General features: G+C 38.5%; 1 long non-coding RNA gene across 1 annotated transcript; it reads left to right on the top strand.

Annotated features, from left to right (window-relative positions):
* Positions 1–23,204: 23,204 nt before the first annotated feature.
* On the top strand, positions 23,205–25,555 carry LOC148215169 (uncharacterized). The gene is made up of 3 exons (XR_015796704.1): positions 23,205–23,450; positions 23,917–24,006; positions 25,148–25,555. It is a non-coding gene; the product is annotated as an uncharacterized LOC148215169 (long non-coding RNA).
* The last annotated feature ends 2,394 nt before the right edge of the window (positions 25,556–27,949 follow it).

A 27,949-nucleotide genomic window follows, 5' to 3' on the forward strand; every position in this document is an offset into this window, starting at 1 on the left:
ATTTATATGTGTGCATGTAAATATGACCTACAAAGCGCGCGTGCACACACACACACACACGCACACACTGTTAGCATAGTCTCATAAAATAACTGGAATATTTATTCCTCTCCCCCTCTGCCCAATAAACAAGTAGACTTTCTTTGGAACCCAGAGATTTTTGTGAAGGGAGAGGGATGAGGAAATGTAATTAAGTTAAGGGTGATGAACTGAGAAGCAGAGAGACCAGGGATCTCTCTCTCTCTCTCTCTCTCTCTCTCTCTCTCTCTTTCTCTCTCTCTCTCTCTCTTTCTCTCTCTCTCTTTCTCTCTCTCTGTTTCCTAACCAGCCCTGCACTGCTTTAATTAAAAGAAAAGTACATTGCATTACGATGAACTAAAGGAAGAAAAGTACAATGTGTTACTATTAACTTAAGGAAGTCCAAATGGTTTGTTCTCCAGAAGCAGCAGCCAAATCCAGAATGGACTTCCAGCCCTGCGGGTGCTGTGAAGTCCTGCTGTTTTCTGACTCCCTTGGCACCTTCCTCATCTGGTTCAGTCAATGGGATTAAGACATTGAATAACTTAGACAGACCCTCGCTATCCTTCTCCAGCACAATGGTATTAGCTCATGTTGGAGGGATGATGATGATGATGGAGGAGTAATTAACACCCCCCCCAAAAGTCTGACTGTCCAAAACACTAAAAAATACTCCAATTTTGTCCTAAATTTAGGACAAGCTATTGAGTTTTGTTCAGAGCCTGGGATATACATAGATTTTGACTTAGATTCTGAACAAAACTGAAGTTCAGTTGAGCTTTGGCTCTTCAAAATGGCTTTTAAGTCCAGAATGTCTTGAGTTTGAAACATTTTGTATGACCTTATTTGTGGATGATCAGACTGTGACTAGCTTACTAGGAGGATGGCTACTTTGTATAAAACAATGTGCCTGATGCAATAATTTTGTTGGAAGGGGTGATCATTCCTGCCCTTCCTTTCTAAAGGGTGGGAACTCATCTCCCCTCTGGATCTGTTTAGGATGAGAACTGCTGACCTTGGAAGAGATCTTCTGCAATGTTTATTCACTAACTGCAGTAGGGATTGAGACAGATGGATTTGAATTCTCTTCTCACCAACACATAGAAAATCCACCACTCTCCCATTTGTTTATCACTGATGGCATTATAAAAAATTTGGCTAATATATCATAAATAGCATGCACCTCTTGAAAATTCAGGAACTTTAACATCAGTGACTGTACATGCCTTCCTGTTAAAATGTTGAGGAACAAGTACATGAATGTGAAGAGAAAATGAGAACAGACTTCACACTTCATTAGGTAAATACTTGTCATTGGATCAGGAAGGCTGTATGCAATGAACATAATAAAAAACAAAGCCCACAGATATGTGATCTGGGGATCTTTCCAGTGATGAGTCTATTTCAGATTGGCTCTGAGCAATGGTGGAAGGGGCTTTTATTCCTTGTTCATCAGCGTATAGCAATAAATATATATTTTATCAAAGTAGAATTGAAGTGGAGTATAACTTCACTGCCTCAAAGATGCTCTTGTTTCTGGCTAAGATTTCAATGCATGCTTGACCCAGCACCTATTGTCATAAACTGGTGGCAAGCTGCTTCCTAGCATAAGGCCACTTAAGCCAGAAATCTCTGATAATTTAAAGAGATTTGATTATCATGATCTAATTGTCACAAATCATACACATTACATAATAGTTTGTTCTCTGTATAATCACTGTACTAAAAAAAGCAATAGAACAGAAAAATTATCATAAGGATACATTTAAAATCTCAAATTTACCTAAGCCTTTTATTAAAAAAAAACATGTTTATAATTGACTAAAACCGTAGTTAGTACTTTAAGATGATCTAGAAGCTCTTTGGAAAAGATGTTGAATTTTCTTCCTTGTCTGGTATGAAATGATTCTAATGCCATACATGCTGCCATTAACTGCTAGTTTGGTTTCTTTTTCAACAATATGGAACGTTTAATCTGAACTAGGCTGGTATTTAATACTGTAGCGATACCATATGGAGCTTTACAGCTTTACTGTTTTGGTTTTAAGCAACATCATTTATTATTGTATACTGTAGACTCTTGCACTAGAAAATATAATTACACTGCTACACTTTCAGAGTATTACTTGTCAATCCAATTAAATAATTTATAGCTGATTAAAGCTGAGCATTTATAATAATTTATAAATAAATAATTTATAAATAATGTATAAATATAATGTATAAATAAATAATTTATAAATTATATTTATGACTTTTTATAAATTATTTATAAATAATTTATAGCTGATTAAAGCATTTGCTTTTTAACCTACTTGTGTCTCCTATTTGGTGGAATGTGGGTAATAGTATGTTGGCTTGCAAGGTGGGGAATCTCAGTCCAGCATGAGACCAGAGATTGTAGCTTGCATAGAACAGCACAAACATCTGTGGGGTAAAAGTATGCTTGAGGCATGAGGCATTCTGGCAAAAATATGCCCAAACAGGGCTGTCCTTATCACCAGCAGGAAATGCTTCATATGGTATGGTACACATAGGCTGATAACTAGTCTTCTTTAACTTACTAAAAAGCATGACATGAAAAATTTGACTGACCAAAGTCATGATGAGTGGCAGAGGTTAATAGCTGTGGGTTGACCATGGCATGTGGAAGATTGTGACTTACAATGTAAATGATAAACAGCCTCAGTTAACAAATGGAAAGGAAGGAAGGTTGACTTCACATCTGTGAAACTAAGAGAAAGGAGAAGGTTGTAATAGAATCTGAATAAAGGTGACGTGATGTTGTGGTGTGGAATTGATAAATACAGATAGGGGAGAGAATGTGTAGGTTTAATTATGAATGAAAGGGTTAAAATGTATGTCATAAGGTATGAACTGGTGCCATCTAAGTTGGTATATATGCATTCGAAAGTAAGAATCCATAGATTGATGGCAGTGTATGTTGCGCACTAATGATAATGGAAAAACCAGAAACAAGTTTTCAGAAAAATTGTGCAACATTCTAAATTAATGTGATCCAGGAGGAAAAAAAGAAATGACATGAGTTAATTAAGTGGCATTATGTGTAAAGAATGACTACACTTGTAATAAAATTCATGACATCAAGGATGAAAACTCTGCTGAAAGTGGATGAATATTAAGGGAAAAAGAAACAAAAATAATATTGTTGTCTGTATGTACTACAACTAAGCAAAAAATATAGATAAAATCTGCTCAAACCAGATGATCAAGGTATCCAGGAAACATATCATTGTGATAATGGGGGATTTCAACTATGATTGATCATGTGCCATCAAGTTGTTGTCGACTTAGTGACCACATAGATTTTCTTCATGACAGTCTGTCCCTAACCTGGTCTTTCAGGTCTTCCAATGGTGCACTCATCACCACTGTAAATGAGTCCATCCACCTTGCTGCTGGTTGTCCTCTTCTTCTTTTTCCTTCTACATTTCCCAGCATTACAGCCTTCTCTTCTCCAGAGAGGCAGATCTTTGTATAATGTGTCTGCAGTAGGATAATTTGAGCCTGGTCATTTGTGCCTCAAATGAGAACCCTGGGTTCTCATGATTTAATTTTCTTGGCTGTCCATGGAATTCTCAGGAGTCTTTTCTAACATCACAGTTCAAAAACATCAACACTCTTCCTATTTTGCTTCTTTGAAGTCCAGCTTTTGCTTCAGCTATCCTGACATCAAATGAAAATCAAACTTTGCAGCAAGCAGGAGACCCAACAGGTTCCTGAAGTGCCTGGCAGAGAACTTCATTGTCCAAAAGGTAGAAGGGGGATCAGCTATGTTATACAACTGGAGGATATACTATGTTATAACATAAGTGTGTTAGTAAGTATTAACAAGGAAGAAGTGGTTGAAGAAGTAGAAGTGATAGGAATCATGGGAGAGGGTGACCATGTCATCCAAGAATTCACCTTATTGCAGGCAGAGAGAACTTAAAGTAGCCAGGTTAGTGTTTTAGATTTCAAGAGAAATCTAAAAAGTAGGAAGGATTACATGGATGGAATTTCTGAAGGGAAAAAAACAGTTCAGGAGAGCTGGGAAATTTTGAAAAATGTGATAATTAAGGCTCAAACAGAAACAATATCAAAGAGAAAGAAAAATGGAAGATAGATGATGGGAGCAGCATTGCATAAGGAGCTCTCTGATAAACTAAGAAACCAAAAGGACAAGTTTGAAAGAAGGAAAGAGAGTCATACAGGAAAAGCAGAATATTATGGAAAAGTTCAAATCTGCAAGGATGGGGCCAGGCCGGCTAAAGCTCAGCATGAGCTAAGGCTCGCTGTGAATGCCAAATAACAGAAAACGGTTCTTTGGGTATCTGTGAAACAAGTCTGACCTTCCGAAGGCTGCATCATGCCCAGCAGAAGAGAAATGCAGATCAAAATAGCTGAGGAATTGGTGAGAGAACACCTAGCTGCTTTATATAGCAAAACTAGAAGCCAGCATGGACATATCTTACTGCTTTCTTTAACAATATGACTCAATTGCTGGACTAAGGGAATGCTGTGGATATAGTATACTTAGGCTTAAGTAAGACATTTGATAAAGTAGACCATACCCTCCTTCCTGAGAAACTGAAACAATGTCAGATGGATGGTCCCACTACCAGATGGATTCTGGTAACAGTAGGTTGAATAACCATACCTAATGCATGGTCCTAGTGGATCTATGTCTACGTGGAGGAAAGTATGCAGTGGGGTACATCAGGGCTCTGTCCTGGGCCCAGTGTGCCTCAACATTTTTATAAACCACTTAGATGAGTGGAGAGAAGGGATGCTCATCAAATTTGCAGATGACGCAAAGCTGGGTTTGGGGATTGCTAATATTTCAGAAAACAAGCTCAAGGTTCAAAAGGATCTTGATAGACTTGAATATTGGGCTCTGTCGAACAATATGCAGTTGAATGGCAAGAAATATAAGGTTCTGCACTTAGGTAGGAAACACCAGATGCACAGATACATGACAGGCATACCTGGCTCAGCAGTAGCATCTGTGAGAAGGATCTGGGTGTCCTGTAGACTACATGTAAAGCAGTGTGCTGCAGCTTGTAAGGTTTACCCTGTTTATCTCAGAGAAACTCTCCTGACACATGTGTTCAGCAAAGAAGTTTACTCAAGCGTAACGTAAGTAAGTACAGACAAAGCCAGGGTTGGCTTGGCATAGCTTACATGGTATTTTATAGCTTCCCCGTCCCCATTACCGCTTTACCCGTTGCTTAGTTACAGATTACCCACAGTAATCCCCGCTCGCCCAAATGGCAGATTCAGTCCGGTGCTTTTGTCTTTCTGATTGCAGTCTATGGGTTGTGCTGTTGTTGCCTTTGTTGGGTTTGCCTGTTTGCGCACAAAGCCGGGAATTCTCAATTGATTGCTTCGCTTCTGAGCCTCTGTGCTTCCCTTTGTTTGCAGTGCCCTGGAGTATCCGCCCTGGAGTATCCGTTTTGAGTTAAGGTCGCCACCTGGCCGTAATCAGTTCGCGGTTTCACTTCCCCTTTTTCTTGGCTAGCGCTGGGGCGGTGAAATTGACTAGGTGCGGCTGAGCAGCGCTTCGCCGTGCTGTGCTGACTGAATCTGACACAGCTACCAAAGAACTAATGCAGTTTGGAGCTGCAACATCAGAGGTATAGTGTAGGATCACGGGAAGTGATAGTACCGCTCTATGCTGCACTGGTCAGACCACATCTGGAATCCTGTGTCCAGTTCTGGTCACCAATACAAAAAGGGTGCTGAGAACTAGAAGGAGTGTAGAGAAGAGTGACAAGGATGGTAAGGGGCTTGGAGGCTAAATACCACAAAGAGTGGTTAAAGGAATTTGGTATGTTTAGCCTAAAGAAGAGATGGCCAAGGGGAGACATGATAGTAGTCTTCCGATACATGACGGACAGAGGCTGTGGATTTATTCTCCAGAGCACCTGAGCGTAAGGCAAGGACCACTGGGTAGCAACTTTGCAAAGGGAGATCCAGTAAGGAGGAATTTACTGACTGTGAGAGTTATTAAACAGTGGAATAGCTCTATCTCACCCAGAAGTCATGGGCGCTCTATCACAGGAAGTTTTCAAGAAAAGATTGGACAACCATTTGTCTGGGATGGTCTGAGGATCTTGCACCAGGCAGGGGGGTGGTCTAGAAGTATTCCAAGGTCCCTTCCCACCCTATGATTTTATTCTATGATTCTATGAAAGGGTGGGTAGGAGTGAGAGGAGGGTGCAGGAAGAGTAATTCAGCCATTCAGGGACCCCAAAAGTGAATGGTTACCATATGATGAGTGTCTGCTTAAAAAAAGGTCTGTTTAAATACCTGGTGTAAGCATAAGGCTATTCATATATTCTTACGGCAAAGGACTGAATCAAAATCTGAAAACTTGATTGTAAGTGGATTCTGGGAAAAAGTGGATGTGGAAGAAAAGGAAACATAAAGAAACTAAAGTGAAAGTAAAACAACTGTGGGAAGAGAAAACATGAGCCTTTATGAAAAATTTCAGAAAATTTATCAATTATCCAACAGAATGAATGGGAAATGAACATAAGGGGAGAGAATGGGGAAGTTCTTGGAAGAGAGTAACATGAATTATGTTACAGAGTGCCACAACAACATGTCGAGTATAGCTGGTTCAAGGGTATATGGTGCGCCTAGGCCACAATGATTGATGGTGCCATCTCCCACCAATGGGAAGATTTGCATTTTTAGAATGATTTTGAAGGAGAGGCAGCCTTGGGACCCCTAAGCTTTGGCACCCTAGGCCAGTGCCTACTCAACTTTAACCTAAAGCTGGTCCTGAGTATAGGGAATATAGAAATATGTCAGTGTATGAAAAAGTATGAAAAAGGTGGAAGGAAGAGTAAATAGCATGAGAGAAAAAGGAAGATCAAGAAAGTTGTGGTGGATGGAGTTGATGAGATCTTCAGAAAGAGACAGAAGAGAAACTTACTGAACAAAAAGCAATGATTAAAGAGGTGTATGGATGGTTTACAGGGATAGAAAGATATGGAAAAGTATATTGAATAAGGTTGGTGTAAACTAGCTTTAGTTATATTCTTTTTTTAAATTTTCTTATCGTATGCTTTTAATTTCGTTGGCTTATTAATTCTTCCTCCTTCTGTGCTCTTCATAATGTGCTAAACCCCAAAAGAAATAGGATGATAGATGAATATGTAGAAATGTACCTATTATTGCACATTACTGCACATTATGAAAGCCTATGTTTAGAAATATTGGAGGAAATATCAGATCACTTACAAAGCTCATCCTTCCTTTTCTTGGGGTTCTGAAGATTCTCATAGCAAGACTTTCTCTAGTGGCAGTTAAGATAGCAGTCAAGATGTAGGATTAGGACTGTGGAGACCCAGGTTCAAATCTATCCTCTGCCATGGAAGCTCACTGGGTGACCTTGGACAATTCATTCTCTCTTATCGCAACTTACTTCCCAGGATTGTTTTGGACATAAAATAGGAGAGAATTTCATGTCCTTTCTTGAGCTCCTGGAGGAAAAATAAGATATAAAATTAAGAAGTGACTATATTCAATTCCATGTCTTTCACTATAAACTGTATGCTTATAATGCCTAGTATTACTTCGTTGTTCACTGATATGCAATTTTACCTCTCCAATTCTATGTAAAAAAATATTTTGGACTGGGGGAAGAGTTGAAGGTGCTATTTAACTAGGGACTTAGGTTCCCCCCCATCTCCTCTTTTACCAGCATCAGAGACAGTAAGAAGTTGGAATGTCATGGTGTTCTCTTCTGCTTAAATAATGATCCTTCTAAGGAGGCAGTAATAGAGCTAGGACTCCTGCTAAACAGAAAAACAATCAATGTTGAAATCAGAAAAAGAAGAGGGCTGCAGGTACAGCCCCATTGCACACTGTGTAGGCTGGCTTTCAGGCCCATCTAAAATAAGTGTTGTCTTGGACTTGAGATCCAATATGCCATTAGATCCAATATGCCATCTTTAAATCTGTAAATTTGAAGACATATCTTTTTTTCTTTTCTTTTTTCTCAATGTCTAGCTTTCCAAGTCATACATTACTACTGGAAAAATCTTTATTTGAATTATTCTGCTCTTTGTTGTAATTGAAATAATTTTCATAATTTATTGCCTTCCTCCCTAGGATTAATCACCTCATTACTTCTTTGTGCACTATCCATCTTTATCCATTCTTGAGCACAAGGAAACAGAAGTATCTACCACCTTCACTTCTTTGCCATCAGCTGTAACTTCACTGAGCAGACAAGCTGACTTACCTTTGCTTCTTAATACTTAATATTAATCCAGATTTTTCATTTTCCATGTTTACTTTCATAATGTAATGTAAGGAGATCCAGAGTGATATAGGTTCTGGACTAGAAGTGGGGACGTCCAAGTTCTAGTTTTCCCTTAGGCATGGAAGCCTACTGGGTGACCTTGGGCCACTCCCTCCTTCTCAGCCCAAATCAGCATTAAGCTCTGCAACAAGCTGGCTGTTTAAAAATAAAATCCTCGTTGCGTCATGCATTGATAGCTTCCCTATAAGAACTACGTGAACTCAATGCAAAAGCAAGTGGACCTTACAACCATGTGAGACAAATGCTAAGAAACTCAACTGTCATAATGAAATCCTCTAAATCTCCCTTACTTTGAGTTAACAAAATAGTGTCAAGGAATCACTGAGTTGGGAGGGGGCATTTAAGTCATCACTACTCAGTGCAGGAATCCAAATTCTTGAATTGAAGTTTAACCCATAAAATAAACTTAAATAGCTTCAAAATGAAATACTCCCTACCTCAGCAAAAAAACACTCCCCTTCCCCCAAAATCCTGGTCATGCCCATATAGATGATGCAATCCCAGCTACTATGCCTCATTTATATCTTAGGTCTCCAAAGTTGTCCATCCACTTTATTAAGATCAACCGCTGAAACTTTAGAAGAGTTTCCTTGTACACAAACTGAATAGAATAACAATGAAACAGGCCTTTCCATTCTGCCACAATTGGTGTCATTAAACAGACTTTTCTTTTTAAATAAGAAGATTATGAACTGATTTAATTAAAAATTTAAATAGCTGACCCGTGTTGCTTGATCTTTGGATTGTTTTATAGATATGTTCTGTATATTATTTTTGATGAAGAATGAGAAGAGTGTTAGGAATGGTGGATGAAGTCACTTGGACACTTCATAAAATGTTATGAATAAGGCAGGGCTAAGAGAATAAAGGTTACTCCTTCTAGAGGGTGGGCCTCTAAGAGAAGAAATCAGTGAGCACGTTCACAGATTTATATGCACTATTACTTACTGAAAAAACAAGTACCCCCCACATACATCTATTGAAAGCCATTACACGCCCCATATTTGAGTGATAATGAAGCTTACTTAGCTGGTCCTCAGCAAACACAGAACACAGTTCAGCAGTAAGGTCTGCTTATTTGCTATTGCTCAGCTCCTATTCGTTTTAGTATAGAGGAGATTATCCTGTTAAGTTATATCTTTAGGTCATGTTATCACATAATCTGGATTTGGGTAAATTCCTTAACAACCAGAAAAGCTTCATCAGGTCATCTTGTACTTCCCCACCGGAAACCTGTTTTTTCTATTCCATGCTTGACTGCTTTGTTCAGTTAAGTTTAAATAACTTAACTAATGAAGCTTTCAATTGTAATAGTTTGTACTCCAATAGTTTTTGATTGCTGATTCATAACATTTTATTCTAACCTTCTGTGGAACCTCCCAGGAACCCAAAGTATCAAGTAGGGTTCTTGGGAGTTCTCTCATCCAGCTATTGTCTAGACCAGATCCACCTCATACACAGCTGAATTTCTTACCACATGGTTTCAGACTATTATCTGCATCCAGATGTGTCAAGGTCTTACTGACTTATTGCTCTTGAAATTCTCTTGTCTGTTTCCAGTGATGCTCTGAAATATGTGGGTACTCTGAATTTATTATATTTCACCCTCCAATCAAACCATATGGTACAGTTTATAAAGTTACTCTGACTTAATTCAAAGACACATCAGTATTTGTCTTCAACGATGCCAAATTCTATATAGAAAGTAGTAGAATAACAAAAAATCCCTCTCCTCTCTCTCATGCTTATAGAGATAAATATGAAAATATAGAAAAACAGTCTGAAAAAAAAATAGTGATTATGTTATTTTTCCCTTCTCTTTCATGGCTTGCACAACAGGAATTACAGGATTAGAAGTTGGGACTACTGCAATTTTACAATATTACAAGAAATTTAAAGAAGAACACTCACTTCAGGCTCTGCATCAGGGCAGCTAACCTAACTTTATAAGCAGGTACATTCTAATTAGTTCCATCTAACAGTGGATGGGCCACAATCTAGTGGAGGGAGAGCTATCCAAGTCTAAATTGGTAAATGAAGAACTGATATGATTTCCAGCATTTGACAAATATCTGGAAAGAAGAGGATGGGAAAACTTGATGCTAGTACCTTTCCCTAAATAATTCGGATTAGCAAGTAAAAATATGAATTACAACTTCCATATTTCATATTTAACCCAGTTTTAAATCAACATTTGGATTTTGGGATGCCTCTCCATTTTGAGATATGTGGGTTGTTTTATACCTTTGTTGAAATGTATATTTTCATTGTTCAAATGTTGGCACCACAGTTTAAATTTCAGCAAAATAAATTCTGGAGTTATTTCAAAATTTGATTTTTTCCCCTAAATTGTAAATTGTGCCTCCAGAATGAATATATGTTACTGCAAATATTCAGTATGAATGGAACATTTCCTTTGTCCCTGATCCCTCTTAAATTAATAAAAGTGATATATCACTTACTTTTTATACTACAGTACTTGTTTTTCAAAAACCAGTGCATTAAAGTCACCCAGAAAAAAATCTTTGTTTTTATTCTTTGATTATATAATAAATCAAATGGTTGCCAGTTTGCTTCCAGGTTTAATTCAAGGTGCTGGTAACAACAGCTACCTTGAAACAAGCTTCCTGTTCTGTGCATAGGTTTTGCATGTAGACAATGAAGTTTTTTGGGATTTTCTTAAGAACATTCCATAGCTTGAAATGGCTGACACAATCAAAGACACAATCAATGAAACACACTTCTTTTTGATATTCTTTGCTTTCTGAATTATCCAGCATGGATCAGCAATAATATATCTTGTTTCTTGGCCTTTTCTAAATCTAGCTTGAGCATCTGGCATCTTCCTTTCTACATAGGCCTCTATTCTGCATTGGATGATTCTAAGCATTAGTTTGCTAGCATGTGAAATTAAGAATATTGAATGATATTGTTCAGTCTCCTTCCTTTGGTATGTAGACTAACCTCTTCCAAGGTGTTGGCCACTGCATTGTTCTCCAGATTTGCTGGCAAGGTTTGGGGATCTAGTCCATAGTCAGCTCCTGGCCAAGTCCTTGCCATTAAAAATGAGTTCCTCCACCTTCTCATACCAATAAAATAGTCAATTTAATTTCTGTGGACTCCATTTGATGATGTCCATTTATATAGGCATCATTTTAGTTGTTTGAAGACTGTGTTAGCAATGAAGAAATCACTGGATTGGCAGAAAGTGGTAAGTCATTCTTTTCTATTTCTGTTTTCTAGGCCATGTAGTCCAGTTACATTTTCCTTCTTACTGTTTCCAGCGTTTGCATTCTAGCCTTCAACTACAAGCAGCACATCTTGATTTTGATTTCAGAATGGACTTGACCATTACACTTGTCAATTTCCTCTTGTTCTGCATCAGTTTTTGGAGCATGACCATAATGTTAAAGGGTTATCCACAAAGTCTGATTGATATTATTTGGTCATTGATTGCATTGTGCTGTTTTGCTATATCCTTCCTGACTAAAAGCAACAGTGTTCCTTCTTTGTTCTTCATGTCATGAATAGAAAACAGTATAATCTTCTGACTGAAAGTACCGAGTTCCAGTCCCTTTCAATTCTCTCATGCCTAAGATGTCAATGTGTAGATTCCTTTCAATTTTCAGTGTATTGAACTTCCCCTGTTCATACTTCTTACATTCCTTGCTCCCACTGAAAATTTGTCTTGCAGCTTCAGATTTTCTCTTCCTGCAAGGCAGCATCAGCAACTAGACATCCTGAACTCTTTAATCTCGCCACATCATAAATGCTATTAGTACTTTAAATGATTTTCAGCTCTTCCTTAGTAGCATGTTGAGTGCCATCTGACACTGAGGAGCGCATCATCCTGCACTGTATGTTCAATCACCTTATATTCTGTAGTTTTAATAACATTTAATATTGATGTAGTTTTAATAACATTTATTAGTCAGAAAAGATGCTATTAGATCCTTCTGATTTTTGCTACCATAAGTTAACACAGCTGTAGTTGGAAAAAGTAAATTCCAAAGAAGCATCAGAACAAAACTCCAACAATGCAGCATGCATGCAAGTATAAATAATAAATAAACAAATAAATGTCCTATACAATAGAATAGCCATCAGTACCAGGAGCTTTCATGATTTCATAGATTTAATAGTATCCATTATTTTCTGAAATGATAAAGATACAACTAGATAAACAGTTTGGTTTGGAAGGGCTATGTTATTTTAAAATGATTAATTTCTTCCTCAGTAGCCTTTGACTCAAGTATAAAAATTGAAACAAATTGCAGATTTATTAGATCAGTCATTGTGTACTTTGCACTGTGTACTTTAATAGTAGAAAAATGATTCCTCTTTATTATTGCTGCTTCAATCAAGAGGCTATTAATTTACCAGGTGTTTCCCCTTGTTCCCAGTATCTTTGCTTTATGTGGTTTAATGAATATTCTGAATCAACTGCATAAAAGAAATTAAGCTCCAATTTAGTAGGCACAAAAGTTTTATATAATTCCAGTGCAGATTCATCCATATTCAAAAATCCTTAACTTTATTTTCTATTTTCCATTTTCTTGTTTTTTAAATTTTTCTTTCTGTTAAATTTGTTAAATTTATTTAGAGTCAATGACTAAAGAAGAACACAGGTACAATACAGACCAATAAGCAAGAGAGCCGGTGTGGTAATGAAGGGACTAGGAGAGGGGAGACCCAGGTTCTAGTGCACCCTTGGGTCCAGAAGCTCAGTGAGTGGCTTTGGGCCAGTTACTTTCTCTCAGCCCTACATCCCATGGTTGTTGGAGGAAAAATGGGCAGAAGGAGCATGTATGATCCCTTAAACCATTATCATCATCAACAGCAACTGAAGTTTGTGAAATGTAAGTTCATTTTGAGCTCACTGAGTGAGCAAGCAGCAGTTTGGGGAAAGTGTATGGCAGGGAAAGTCAAGGGGGAGGCACTTTTTAATCCCTTTATTTTCTTTGTTTCTCTTTTTTTCATCTTCTTTCAATCCAGGCTAGTCCTCACCCAGAGATACAGATTCTGGGAGCTTGCAACCAGAGCAAGCAACCAGGAAATGTTTTCAGGGAAGTGTGGCTGGGGGAGTTGATGAGTAATATGGGCAGAGAAGGAAGTGTCATTGTGACCTATAAAGTAAGTGCAGTGTAGAACATAAATGCAAGCTTGTTCCTTACTGAAGGAAAGTAAAGGAACTTAAAGAAATTTCCTATACTGAAAAACATCAGAGAAAATGTCCTGGGCAGGACAGCTGAAGCTCTCCAGGAAGGAGAAAGAAGTGAAGACCCAACAAGAGAACTCCCCCCTGTCCACATCTTGCCCATTTTGATCCTCTTACAGATGCCACTGCAACTAGAAGTTGATCAACAACCACTTGAGCACATTATATGAAAGAACACATGGATTAAATGAATTATAGAAATGCCACCTTGAAAAAGTAGAGGCACGTCATGGTGTGGGTGATTCCCTGCTAGGGAGAACTGAGATGGCTGTTGTGCAGACCCAATATGAGATTGCAGGAGGTATGTTATCTTCCAGGGGCCAATTTGTAAGACTATTAAAACTTCCTGACAACTATCCTTTCCTCCCAACCCATGTGAGGATGAATGGCACAATAAGAAGAGGCTTTGAAAGAAATACTGGAAACTTTGAGGCCTTGAGCAGGAAGGTGAAGGAACTGGAAGCACAGGTAATTTTTTCATTAATCTTTCCTGTTGAGGGTCATGGTGCAAAAAGGGAAAACCAGGTCCTGGAAGTCAACAACTGGCTACACAAATGGTATCAACAAAGAGTTTGGATTCTCCATCAATGGCCTATGCTATCTTCACAGAGGACTCCTGGAAGGAGATGAGCTATATCCAGTGGTGTGCTGGAGCTGGCTTGTACCAGCTTGCAAGGGCCAATTATTAAATTTTCTGGAATTTTGCAAGTCAGTTGAGAAGCTATTTGGTGGATAGAAGTGTCCAGCTGCAGCAATGGAGCTAAAAGAGCTGGTTTTTATACATTTATACACTACTGGATACCTTTTACAAAAACTGCAAGGGAAGCATTTGGCAAGTACCTCTTCAGTCTCATTAGGAGTGTGTTAGATTAGAACAAAATAGGGACCTGGTAAAAGCCCAGAACTGAATCTGTAACCAGGGACTAGGACCAAGAAAGCAGGAGATGAAGAGAGAAGCAGGAGACCAGGATGGGGACTCAGAATTTCACAGAATGCTACAATGGAGACACCAGTAGATGGTAAGTACAGTAAAACCTCAGAAGTTTCTACATCAATACACAGAGTATGGGAAATAAACAGAAAGTGCTAGAGATCCTAATTCAGGAATACAAATATGATGTGATAGATATCACTGAAATATGGAGTGGTGATATTCATGAGTGGCATGCAATGTTGGAAGGGTACACTTTGGAATAGACCCAACAGGAAGTTTGCGGAGTTGCACTGTAGATAGAGACAAAATACATTTGCACAGAAATTCAGGAGTCAGAACATGGAAATCTGGTTGAAATATTTGGGCATTTGGGTAAATATTTGGGTATTTGGGTAAAAGGAGAGAGAAACAAAAGTGATATTATTGTGGAGTTTATTATAGGCAACCTGGGCAGGCAGAAAATATGGACAAGGCTTTTCTGCATCAGATGATCTGTCCTTGAAAGAGTCAGGCAATATTTATAATGGAGGATTTCAGTTATCCTGACAATGGCTGGAATCCAGCTCTACCAAAAGTCAGAGGTCCAACAAATTTTTGTACTATCTTGCTGACAGCTTCATTTCATGAAAGAAAGGAGAAAGAACTGGGGGTTTACCATTCTGGATCCTCACCAAAAAGGAAGAGTAGGTTAAAGAAATGAAGGAGACTGGTGGTTTGAGGAAAAGGATTCTGTTACCTTTGAATCAGGGATATTCAAAAGAGGAGGAACAGAGAAGAATCATATGGACTTCAGAAATGTGGATTTTGATAGAGTCTAAGGGAAGGTAGATTAAATCCAATGGCTTAAATTCCTGAAGGGAAAAGAGTTCAGGAAAGATGGGAAATTCTGCTAAATGAGATACTGACAGTGCAATCATAAATAATTCCCACAAGGAGGACAAAAAGGAAAAATCTAGAGGCCGGAGTGGATACATGCAGAGCTCTCTAAAATGCTAAAAAGAAAAAGGAACATGTACAGAAGGAAAACATAACCAAAGAAGAATATAAGGTTGTATCCAGAAACTGTAGGGACTCAAAGTGGGCTAAATGGCAAGCACAATTGTGGATCATAGCCCCATCTCCCTTTCTATATGCATGTACAAAGGGGCAGGGCTTCACTTCACAGTTGCTTCCACCATTTTGGCTCTCTTTGCCCCCCTCCATTGTGGATGGCCTTGTTCTTTGGATATATTAATAATAAAAGGAAGGTAAACAAGGGTGATCCATTGCGAAGAGGAAGTGGTGAATCACAGAACTGTGGAGATGGGAAGGACCACAAGGAACTTATAGTCCAATTTTTGCAAAGTTCAGGAAAAACAGTTAAACAATGCTTGAGAGGTTGCTGTCCAGCCTCTTTTTAAAAACCTCCAGAGATGAAAAATCCACAATCTCTTTAGGCAGACTGTTCCATGGTCTAACTGCCAGAATTAGTCTTCCAAGAGATGTCTGGGTATTTGAAATCTCCTATCACAAGCATTCCATGATTTTTGAGGTTTCAGTTATCACCTTTAACAAAACTTTATCTACCTCTTCTGACTGGTTTGGTGGCTTGCAACAAATCCCTACCTAGATATCCTTCCTGTATGTTTGCCCTTTTATCTTAACCTTGATGCCCCCAACACTTGTGTTATCATCAGTCCAGTGGAATAATACAGGTTATTTCCTTCCTGATATGCAGTGCTACACAACCTCCTCTCTTGTGTTGCCTGTTCTTCTGAAGCAAGATGTACCCACTAAGCCAATTCCACTGGTGGGATTCTTGGCATACATGTCAAGATGAAAGATCTGGACAATGCAAGGGACCTTCTGCACCTTTCAAGAAGGAGTTGCCTACATTCACACTATTTCTTGGAAATTGGTCATGGATCACTTCCATTTAAACTGGGTGACAGAGCTTCAACTTGGGGGAAGGGGGCTTTTTTAAAGCTTACTTGTGTTTGTAGAATCTTCCCTGAAGGCTGGAGGTTTATACTGACCACCAAGATGTAGGGATGGTCTGCTTTGCTGTAATTCTTTGCTTTTGATGGTGACATGTTTCCAGCTGTCTTCATGCTCACCTTTTGAAGAAGTTGTAAATTTTAAATTGCTCTCCTGCTTGTGGCAAGTAATAACATCCATATTACTATTCAAGAAGTTTTCGTCTTGATGAATGAGCTGTAGGCATGATATACTGGTCTTCAGTTCACCAATCCTTGTTTTCAGGACTTCCAAAGCTGACGGCAAGAAGGTAGAACTTCTGCAATCCTATTTTGTATCTCTTCTCTCAGAAGGGAAATCAAGCCCTATTATAATGCCACTGGGGTAACAAGGAACTGCAGCCTAGGATAGACAGCAAGAGGGTTAGAGAGAATGTAGCGAATTTAAATGATTTCAAGTCTCCAAGGCCAGATGGGTTACATGCCAGGATACCAAAGGAACTACCAGAGGTGATTGCAGAACCACCTTTAGTAGTCCAAGAGGACTGGTGAACAAAGATCATCTCCATTTTCAAAAAGGGAAAGTAGGAGGTTTTGGGAAACTTCAAACAGATCAGTTTGATGTCCATACTGGGCAAGGTCCTTAGATTATCAAGCAGCATGTTTGTGAGCAGTTGGATAAGCATGCTGCAATTAACAGGAGCAAGTGTGGGTTTGTCACAAAGAAATTGTGCCAGACTAGAGTTGATGAAAGGAGGCCTACTTTCTCCCCACTGTCCGCTGCTTGATCACCAGACCAGGCACCTTGTTTTCTGGCAGGCTAATTTAAAGTGTGTCAGGCAAATTTAAGTTGGATGAATTCATTTGCCAAGGAATGAATATTTTTTTTAGAATACTGGCATCTTAAAGGAAAATACATATTATATATATTCCCACTGAAAGTATTAACTTTTGGAGGACTGAAACCAGTTGTTTTTGTCAGAGAAATTTGGTAAATAGTAAGTATGTGGTTGACATGAGATCCAAAATCATTAAGAACAGTTCAGGTCACTGGGAGGCTGAACGTGAGGGCCAAACTAGATGTAATGATTCATACTACCACCACCCATAAAAAAAGTTTGTTTATTCCTAAGTAATACAACTTCTATTCCTCATTTTTTTCCAGATATTTTCAAAGGAGATTACAAAATTATTACAATACATTAACATTCAATATATTAATTTACAGGAGCCAATTGGATTGGGACTTCAGAGATGGCAATTTCCCATTGCATTGTTTCCCTGATTAAAACATCCATCCCTTAGTTAATTGCCTCTCCAGAAAACATTCAACCAGCCATATTAAATTTGCAAGTTTTCCTATGTGGGACAAGGGATGTATATGATTACATTAGGCAAATAATATAGGAAGAAACTCTCCCCCACTACTCTGGGGTCAGTTAGTTAGCTACTATAATTATTGTTCTTAATACTAGTAGCCTCTAATTCTGTGTCTGTCTGTGATGCCTAGTTGGCTTTAATTTGCTGGAGTCAGGAACATGCTGCCCCCCAGACTACTCAAAGGAAAGGCATTATATGCACTGGAACAGGATATGACTACAAGTTGTGCCTTCTGCTAATTGTACTTTGGTTGCTAGCGGGCAAACCAAAGGACTCATCTACTGAGATTCATTTGAATAAATAACCAACTTTCAAAATCGAAACAGAATTTCACCTTCTGAAAATCTGAAATACCAAAACTGGATTTTTGAAGATAAAACAAATTAATGAGGTATTGCATTTAACCTCTAAATAGAATTTCTATTTTACAAGAGGGGTTGCATGGTGGGAAAACAGAGGTATTGATTTATTCAGGAAATATAACTCTTTAAAGGTTGGAAGGGACTTTGACATTTATTTATTTATTTATTAGACTTGTCCCCGCCCATCTCCCCACAATGGGGATTTGGACTTGTTTCATGGTTATCCTGTTTTAGTTTAATCTTCATACCATTATTAATATGACTTGGGAAACAGAAATTAGGTTTAAAGATGTTAATGTGCTGTTTAATTATTTGCTAAAAACTTGGAATGTATCAATTTATGAAGATCTTTGGATTTATCAACCATAGAATGTAGCCACAAAATTGTTTTGCTTTTTGTGGAAAAATATGCTACTCTAGATGTAAACTCCTGGACTAAAGACTTGCCCTTGAATTGGTTCTTTATTGACATAATGGAAGGATTGGCTAGTATGAATTTGTGGGGTCAAAGAGAGTTAATTTGTTGTTTAAAAATGGAGTTGCTTGTAAATATCTATTTTAATACGCATACATGGTTTTTGTGTTTTTTAATTCCTTTTTGTTTGTTTTTCTGTTATCTCTTTTATACATATTGTTTTGTATTTGGTTGTACTTCTTTTGTTTCTTTGATATTCTTTCGTAATAATAAAAATAAAATTATAAAAAACTTCTCTGGAAACATGAGGAATTAATTTATAGACAAGCTGTTTACTAAATACATTCTTCAGTAAGCAACTTGCCTTTAAGGACAGTCTGTTTACTAGTGCTTGCCAACTGCAATTGTGGCACTTTTTAGCACACCATTGGCACGAGTATTGTATAGTCCCCTTTGATGGAGTTATGCCTACAGAACAGGAGGACAGAAGAAGCAAACCACAGGAAGGGGAAATCTAGGAGTGGCGTCTGCCTCTGCTTTCCTCTCCTTCATCCCATTCCAGATTTTCACATACAGGCATGGTGTCTCAGGAAAGGGTTAAATGCTTCCTCATAGCTGCCTCCCCAGCCAGCTTTGTGTATTTAAAGTGAATAAAGGTTTAATTACAAAATGATGACAGTGTCATATGGTTTTGGTGATGGTGCGTAGCATTGGCTGCATGCAGAAGAGGGAAGGCTGTGAGTAGCAGTGGAGAAGCTTAAAATGCCAAAGACAGTAAAACATCTGTAATTTGCAATTCACTGGTGTTCACTGATTGCTCATGGATTAAAGATTAAAAACTATTCTCTGGCAGATGGGTGCAAGAGAGGAGATTCTTACGAGCACATTTTGCATCTGCATTTCATTCTGCTCTCTTTGCAAGAATTGTGGATGATGGGGAAATAAATCCCAGAGTAGGGATTGGCAGGCAGGCAGGGAAAAGGCAGAGTGGGCAGGACTTGGCAAGCTCCTGTGCCTGGCAGAGGAATGACAAAATTGGGGAGAGCTCTGGGTTACCCAGTCTCTGCTGCAACTGGCCCTAAGAGACTTGCTTGAAGTATTCCAGCAAAAGGCCACTCCCTTTGATCAAATGTGGAAGAGGATGACACACCTCTACTTTTAAGTTGCACAGAAACAAGAATTTCAACAGATGCTGTTTCCCCCACCTCTGCATATCAAGCTTCATTTGCCAAAATGCCTACTTACCAGCTGTTAAATATATAAGAGGCCTCCTTTTCTCTATGAAAAGCCAATTCATTGCAGATAAGCATGTTTAAAAAATCTGATTTTTGCAAACTGACTTCATGTATCTTTGCCAAACTAATGAGCAGATTGGAATGTCTGTAACTGTATTGTGATGCAGTTACGATTCAAGAAATGGATCAAATGTACTTCCACATTCACGTTTTGAGAGAAATTATGTTAAGAATGCATATTTTAAAATTAACATATTAATAAATATATATAACATATTTGGATGCAAATTGTGCCGGCATTCAGATCTATGTGGAAAAAGGAGGGAGTAGATTTACAGATGACTACATGCAAAAGTAACAAGGACTAGAAAAATAAGACTTGTGGCATCTTAATTACCACCTCATTTATTTCAGCAAGATGAATCCATTGCAAAAGTTCAATGCTCATCGGACTCTCTTTGAGGAAAGGAAATCCCCCAGGATAGATGGTGGACATGCATGAGGTTTTATGGGTTTTTAATATTTATATCTTGTCTGTTGTTTGATAACTGTTAATACTTTTTGATTATGTAGCAATAAAAAAAATTAAACTGAGATTTCTTAGCTAATTCACGAAACGAAAAAAGCACAAGAGTCTTAGGAAGCCAAGTGCTCAAACTGTGGGCTCTAATGAATAGGGAGACCAGATTTCCGGGAACAAAAACTGGAATACATTAATTTGTATATATTTACATATTTACTGATGCTAATCTATAAATCAGTTAATGTTGGAAGGGTTTGTCCAAGATGGAGCAGTGAAGCAGCTTTCAGTAATTCTTGTTCCCTATTGTGTAGTACATTATGTGCAAAAAATTGTTTTTGCAATAGATCCCGTTGTCTATCAGTCAGGAAATGGAAAACAGAGCATATCTTCTTTTCCATCACCATTTCCCACTCTACGGGAAGGTACTGCCATAATAAGTGAAATTAATCAGGTTCACTATCAAGAAAACCTGATTAACTCTTACTACTACTACTACTAGTACTTTTATTAGGTATGCATTTATATCTCCTTTGACCTGAAGATTACTGACCATGGGATCCCCCCTAGTATTTCTCTAAACCTCAAACTTGAAATTGACTCTTCTGAAATTTACTGTGCATGTACGACTAGGCTTCACTTTCTCTTAGTATCCATGTGGTCAATGAGCGATGAACATAAAACTTATTTTCTGTGCTGTACCACATGCAAGCTATCTGCTGCTCAGTTGTGCTGCTGCCACTAGCCAGAATAGGTACCTGGAAACCAGGACATTTTTGTGGGGGTGGGGGTGGGGTATGTGCCTGGGATGCTGGGACTGTCCCAGCAAAAGCAGGATCCCGGTCACCTGATTAGTGAGCTTCTCAAGCCTCTCTAGATTTCATATAATCTTAACCAAATTATGTTCCCACCCCACACTTTGTAAAAATCAGTAACATCGGTGCCACAGAAAAAGATAAGGAGCCAGTCCTCTACTTCTCTTGCAATTTGAGCATCAATATAGTTAACAGCAGTGGATTCCTTGGCACAATTTTTCAAGGCCGCATGTTTATATATAGGACAGATACTCAGATAAAATTGCAAAAGAAAGTTTCTCAACAGATTCTTAATGAGAAAGTTATATGGAAATTACTAGGAAAAGTCTACTAGTAATATCCTTTGGCTATTTTGTCAAAAAGTGCACAACTTTGCAGTTCTGTGCTAAACTCTTAAGAATGGTAAGAGTTGGTGCCCCATATCTTTTTCTGCTGTTTTTCAGGGAAAATAACCTTACAACATAGATGGTTTAGGAGAAGGTTCTAAAATCATGTTTGTTCTTTGGTCCAAATATTAACTGTTTCTAAGAAAAGTGGGAAACCCACAAATAATAAATATGGCACAAAGATACATGTTTTCTGACAATGTTAGAATTTCCCACAGATTTCCTCATACCTTTTTATTCCCAATCTATTTAGAAACATTCTTTTGTGTTTTTTCTAGATTAGGCTTTAAATTATTTAAATTGTTTGTAGTAATGCCAGAAAGTTTCTCTCTACTTGTTTGCTTAGTGCCAAAGAAAAGAGTAGGGAAAAAGAGAATGAAAATAGTATTTATGTGACTATTTGTAAATCTATAGGGAAGTTACCCATGAATAATCTCCCCTAGTACTTCACAGTTTTCTCCTTTGCATTATATATCCAAAAACCACTGGTTTCAATATTCCAGATACCTTTCTCTTTTTGCTTATAACCAGTGATTCTTGGCATGTTGTTCTGACTGTTGCTGCCAAAATGCCTCAGCCTTCCTGTCTTCCTCTACAGCATCATCACCAGATCCACTGTTTCCCCCCTTTTAGCTTTCAAACGGTAGGGATCTCTGGGAAAGAAATAAGGGAAGGAGGGAGAGAGACGTTTCTATTCCAAGAAATGCTAACCTAACCTGTAAGAGTAAGCCCACAGCATGGTAATGGTAATGATAATCTTTTTTGACTATTTTTATAAGCAGCACAGGCAGCTTCTAACTATAAAATAAATACAGGTAGTCCTCACTTTAAGAATGAGTTCCGTTCCCAAGTTCTGTCCTTAAATCAAATTTGTACGTAAACTGGAAAAGTATTATTGTACAATACTGTATAAGTAGTATTGTGCAAAGAACTGGAACCATTGTGTATTTAACTCGAAGCAGTGTGTATTTAACTCAAATTTTGCTGCAGTAGGCTCCGTTCTTAACTATGGGTTGTCTGTAACCAGGGCATTCTTAACCTGAGGATTACCCGTACATTAATTTAAAAAACTCTTTAACTTTCACCTGAAGATGGATCTCCAGGATCACAGGTGTTCAGGTTATGGTGGAATAGATTTCCTAACACTATCCCCTTGCCAGCAAGAACAGAGCTACAATATCTGGGCTGCAGAAATACAGAGAACTGCTAGCTGGCAGCAAAGAGATCTAGAAAACTCTACCACCTTGTTGTCATTTAGTGACTGTCTAGATTTTTGCTGCCTGGATATGTCAGCCCCAAACAGGAAGCACTTGTGATCATGAATAAAGCCATTTGCCATAGTCTGAAGGCTTTCAATTTTGGGTAACCTTATCTAGGGGTTTAAGCTCAGGCAACTGATGCATCTTCTGTGAACCTCTCACTTTTGTAGCATGGTGCTAACTGTTGAAAAAAATCAGTACAACTTCGGAAGTTTTTGAGTATATATAATACTGTATACTTGAGCAAGTTATTTAACTTTTCCTTGTTTTCCTGAAGGTCTTAACATAATATTTTCAATCTTATTTGATTAACCATGGAAACATTTAACCTACTTTAAAAAGTGACAACTAAGACTCCTGAGAATACTGTGGACAGCTAAGAAAACAAACAAATGGATCATCAAACAAATCAACCCAGAGTGCTCACTAGAGGCACAAATGACCAGGCCCAAATTATCCTTCTTCGGACACATTATGCGAAGACCTGGCTCTCTGGAGAAAGCTCTAATGCTGGGAAAAGTAGAAGGAATGAGAAGAAGAGGGTGACCAGCAGCAAGGTGGATGGACTCAGTTACATTGGCAATGGGTACATCATTGGAAGACCTGAAAGACCAGGTTAGGGACGGATCATCATGGAGAAAATCTATCTATGTGATCTCTAGGAGTCAACACTGACTTGATGGCACTTAATCAATCAGTCAAAAAATTTGTTTAGAATTTCCTATCTTCTTGCTATTAACAGGTTCCAGATAAATATGGCCTTTCTTAAGCCATAAATGTTCTCCTATGACATATGTTCTATTCATATACAGAGTTTAGAAAAGAGGTGTGCAGAGGGAACACCTCTCTCTATGAATTAGTTTAAGATTCCAAGATTTGACCAATTACATCTCAAGATCTTGAAGGAACTTGCAAGGACATCTCAGGGTCTCTTTCTATGATCTTTGAGAAATCATGAAGGACAGGCAGGAGGAGCAAAAAAGGCAAGAAGAGCTCTATGTAATCAGTTTTTTTTAAAGTTTTCTAATTACCATGGAATGTTCTTCTCCGACACATGTATCTTGTTTTTATGTTTTTACAGACCTGCAGCTGAATTCCAGCAGTGGAAGATTGTTTTTTTTCCTTTGTGGCCTTAAATATTATGGACTGTGGAGGAAATCTTGAAGCAGAGGTTTGTATCTTAATTTTTATCTTGGATTCAAAGTTGATGAAAAAAAAATACTTTGATACTGAAATTAAATATATGTAAAGCTTGGGAAGAAGAAGCAAAAGAGAACAAGTTCAGATGCTCAGATCTCTTCAAAAACAGCCAAACAACTCTTCACTGATGATCTGTTGACTCTGAAAGGAACAATAAGTGCTCTGGGTGCTCTTCTGTCTGCAAACAGATTTCACGTGCTAGATGCTGCCCCCCCCCCAGCAATAATTTGATTTTCTCTTCTCTGAAGCTTATAATAAGTGTGGCTTTTGCTTAATCGACCTGCATTCTTTGGATGGGAGCGAAGGGGGACAACTGCAGAGACCACTCCAGGAGATTGGTTTGGAATCTTTGGCTGATCAGTGCCTTTTAATAGCACAGATAAAAATCTTATCCCAGTCAGTCTTGTTGCTAACAAATTTAATCCAGTTAGTTCTAGTTTTGATGGTTTTTCCTTCTAAATGGTAGACTCCATACATGTAAAAAGGGAGAAGAGAAGCAGAGAAGGGAATACATTTTATGGCCCTATACAAACGTCAAAATATCAATTTTTGATGTGTGCGGTAAGGCAGAAGAGGAAGGTCAGTCACATGTCAACACTTGCTACCTCACCAACTACCTGGGTGCAGGTTGCTTCCTCCTGGTTGGGACATTCCGAAAGTGGGAGGGCATAAAAGCCAGAGGGCTTCACAAATTGCTTTGCTTAGGCTCCCTGAAGACATCAGGGCATAATCATTTGCTGAAATGCCCGAATGAAGGCAATAGACTCAGCACAGGGGCTGGGATGGGGATAGCCCATTTTATGCTGGCATAGTTTTTGCCATGGAATGATGGATAGCATGTAAATTTGGCAGTAAGGAAAGACTCTAAGTGACCATGAGATGGAGTAAAATGAAAGATATTTTTCACCCACCAAGATCTCTAAGCCACCCTGCTGCTGTAACTAGAGCTATCAAAGATGGTTTTATCAGAAGGATCACTCTGATCTGAGGACAAACCTGTTGTTCACTGAATTGAACACTCCTCTGCTCTCCCCATTCTACCAGGCTCTATTTATATGAAGAGTGAAGTATATTTTTCTCCACTCTGACCTCCATATTGTTGCCCTTCACAGTACATGAGGGACCCAGGAAAACAGTTCAACTTCAGGTGGCCCAGAATCGGAACCAGCTGGACCTGGACTCCTCTGCTTTTTCCTGGGTAAAGAAAATCTGCCATGAACTATTCCATTCTGGCTTGTGAACAAATCTGAAGCACAATCCTAGTTAAGAAGAGAAATTATTTCCTTCTAATGTTAATCCTAAATCTATCTTCTTGTAATTTCAGTTGTTGCTGCGGTTGGTCTAAACAAAATTCATATGGCAAACTCCTGATATTTTTTCTAACTGTAAATATTTTAAAAACTATTTGAGTGCTCCTCCCATCTTTTCACTTTGCTAAATATATCCAGTGGCTCCATGAGTTGACGTAAACCTCAGAGGCAAACAAGGCAAGTAGAAATAATGTTTGCAGGCATCAATCATTTTTATAACTTCAGCTAATCAGACTCCATCGTTTTATGCCTGCTATGAGTTCTCTCTCTCCCTCTTCTCTCATTCTGTTGCTCTCAATGAGAGCTTCTCATGTGTGTAAAGCATTAAAAGAAAAATGGATAATAAAACTACAGATGGACAGCCTAATCCTGAACAGGGCTGAGCAATTTCAGATTTGGCTGGCTGTGTTTAGGTATGTCTAATTTGTTCAGGATCAGGTTGGTAGTTAATGAGAAATAATGCCAGTTTCAGGGATCCACTGGTCACAGAACTGGTGATGCCCCTTTATTTATCATGTTGCCCCTTTATTTAAAGTTCCACCTTGTGGTGTGGGCTTAGTGAATCTAAAGTACTTTCACTGAATATCAAACACTTGGGAAAGATTGGGAATATGATTTAATTAATTAATTGATTGATTTAAAAGATGTTTATGGCAACCCATCTAATACACTATAACCCTGGGTGGCTAACAACAGCAACACAGAAAAATAAAACAAGAACCTCAGAGAATTAAAACACCACATACAACCAAGGCACCATAGCACTTCCATCCCAAGTGCATGTGTGGTGGGCGCAACTCCCATCCTGGCCCAGTGCCTGGGGGAAGAGCAATTCATGGCCTTCTGGGAAGCCAAGAGGGTAAGGGCCCTCTGGATCTCAGGGGGATGCTATCCATACAGCAGGTACTACTACGAGAAGGTCTACCTTGTAGGTCTACCAGATGACATTTTTTAATGGAGGTCACCTGGAACATGCCCAGTCTATCCAATTTGGTGGGATAGGCAGATACCTCAGGGAGAGGTGATATATCAAATAACCTGATCCCATGCCCTGCAGGGCTTTAAAGTTGATAATCAGCACCTTGAATTGCACCTGAAATTGGGAGCATGGGCAAACAACAGGCTATCTATCTATCTATCTATCTATCTATCTATCTATCTATCTATCTATCTATCTATCTATCTAAAAACATATTACAGTGGAGACTTCAATACTAAGTAATCAGCTCAAGATAAAAACCTTCATTGTACAACAAATACTTTGATGTAATCTGCAGCAGTTTCTTTTTTTCTAAAGTTATACTCAATTTTGTATGAAAAACTCAAATAATGTTATGCTTGTAATATTGATATCCTAAATTGTAATTGATACTGATAAAATATCTCTCTCTTTCATTTCTAATACTGTCAGTTTTCTAAACAATGGAATGTCAATAATTTTAATTAATACTATACAAATATCCTTGTATCGAAATAATATAATGTATTAAGATTTGCAACAATATAATAAAAAAAGCGGGGTGGGGGGGAACTGTCCACACTGCTGCATTCTGGACCACTGAAACTTCCAGGTGGTCTTCAAGGGCAGCTGCATGTAAAGCACATTGCAGTAGTCCAGATGGGAAATGGCTAAGGCATTACTGACCATGAGCTGATCCAGGAATGGGCACAATTGGCACACAACATGGAACTGTGCAAAGGCCTCCCTAGCCATGGCTTCAGCCTGCTCCTTGAGCAGGAGCTATGAATCCAGGAGGACCCCCAAATTGTGCACTCTGTTCAGGGGAGTACTACCACCCACCCACCACCCTATAGAGTCCCACCTAAATTGACAGAGGTGGCTTGGACTTTTTGTCAAGACACTCATGAAGAATGTTTCATGCTAGGACTGCCAACTTAGGATTTCATGGCAGCCATGATGATCATGGGTCTGCATACATTCCACCAAATAAATACAGTGGAACATACCTTTGATCAGTTTTTTTTCCTTGTTGGGTCAGAAGATCATGGTCTGAATCTGGGGAATGTTCAGTCTTTTCCTTTGTCATGTCAGACTGCTTCCAGTTGAGATTTAGATTTGCAGCAACTGTTCTTTTCTGCAGAGATGAAGGGCCCATTAGAATGGTCTGTTCTTGAGGCTAAGGGTTTCTAGTGGATTCCAGAGGGCTCTGGGAGATTTTCCAGCTAGTATGGTGGCAGTTCAAAAAGCCTTGGTTACCTTGTAGAATACAGTTACGACCTGAACCATTGACATAATTGTTCCTAAGTATGCTCTTCTATCACGCAGAAACACTTTGGTAGATATCCCAGTTGAGGGCAATGAAGAAAGCTGGGAAACAACTAGGTGGTAGATAACTTGTTTCAGGTCTAAATGAACTCTTGCCAAACTGACTCTGTGATATGATGGAGATAAAAAAGCATTTTTCTTCTCTCCTATTGCATCCTCTTAGCTGAACTTTTTTAAAGTGGTTCAGGGCCTTCTGCGATCAGGCTATCCCAAGATCTTATTATTAAGTGATCACACTTAATAATGTTAACTAAACTGTTAGAGGAACAAATTATCATATTTATGATGACGGACTCTGCACTTTTAGCCCTTTAGTT

Source organism: Python bivittatus, unplaced genomic scaffold, assembly GCF_059951505.1.
Source record: "Python bivittatus isolate LINGU-HERP-01145 unplaced genomic scaffold, Pbiv_v1 ctg000400_np1212, whole genome shotgun sequence".
NCBI lineage: Eukaryota > Metazoa > Chordata > Lepidosauria > Squamata > Pythonidae > Python > Python bivittatus.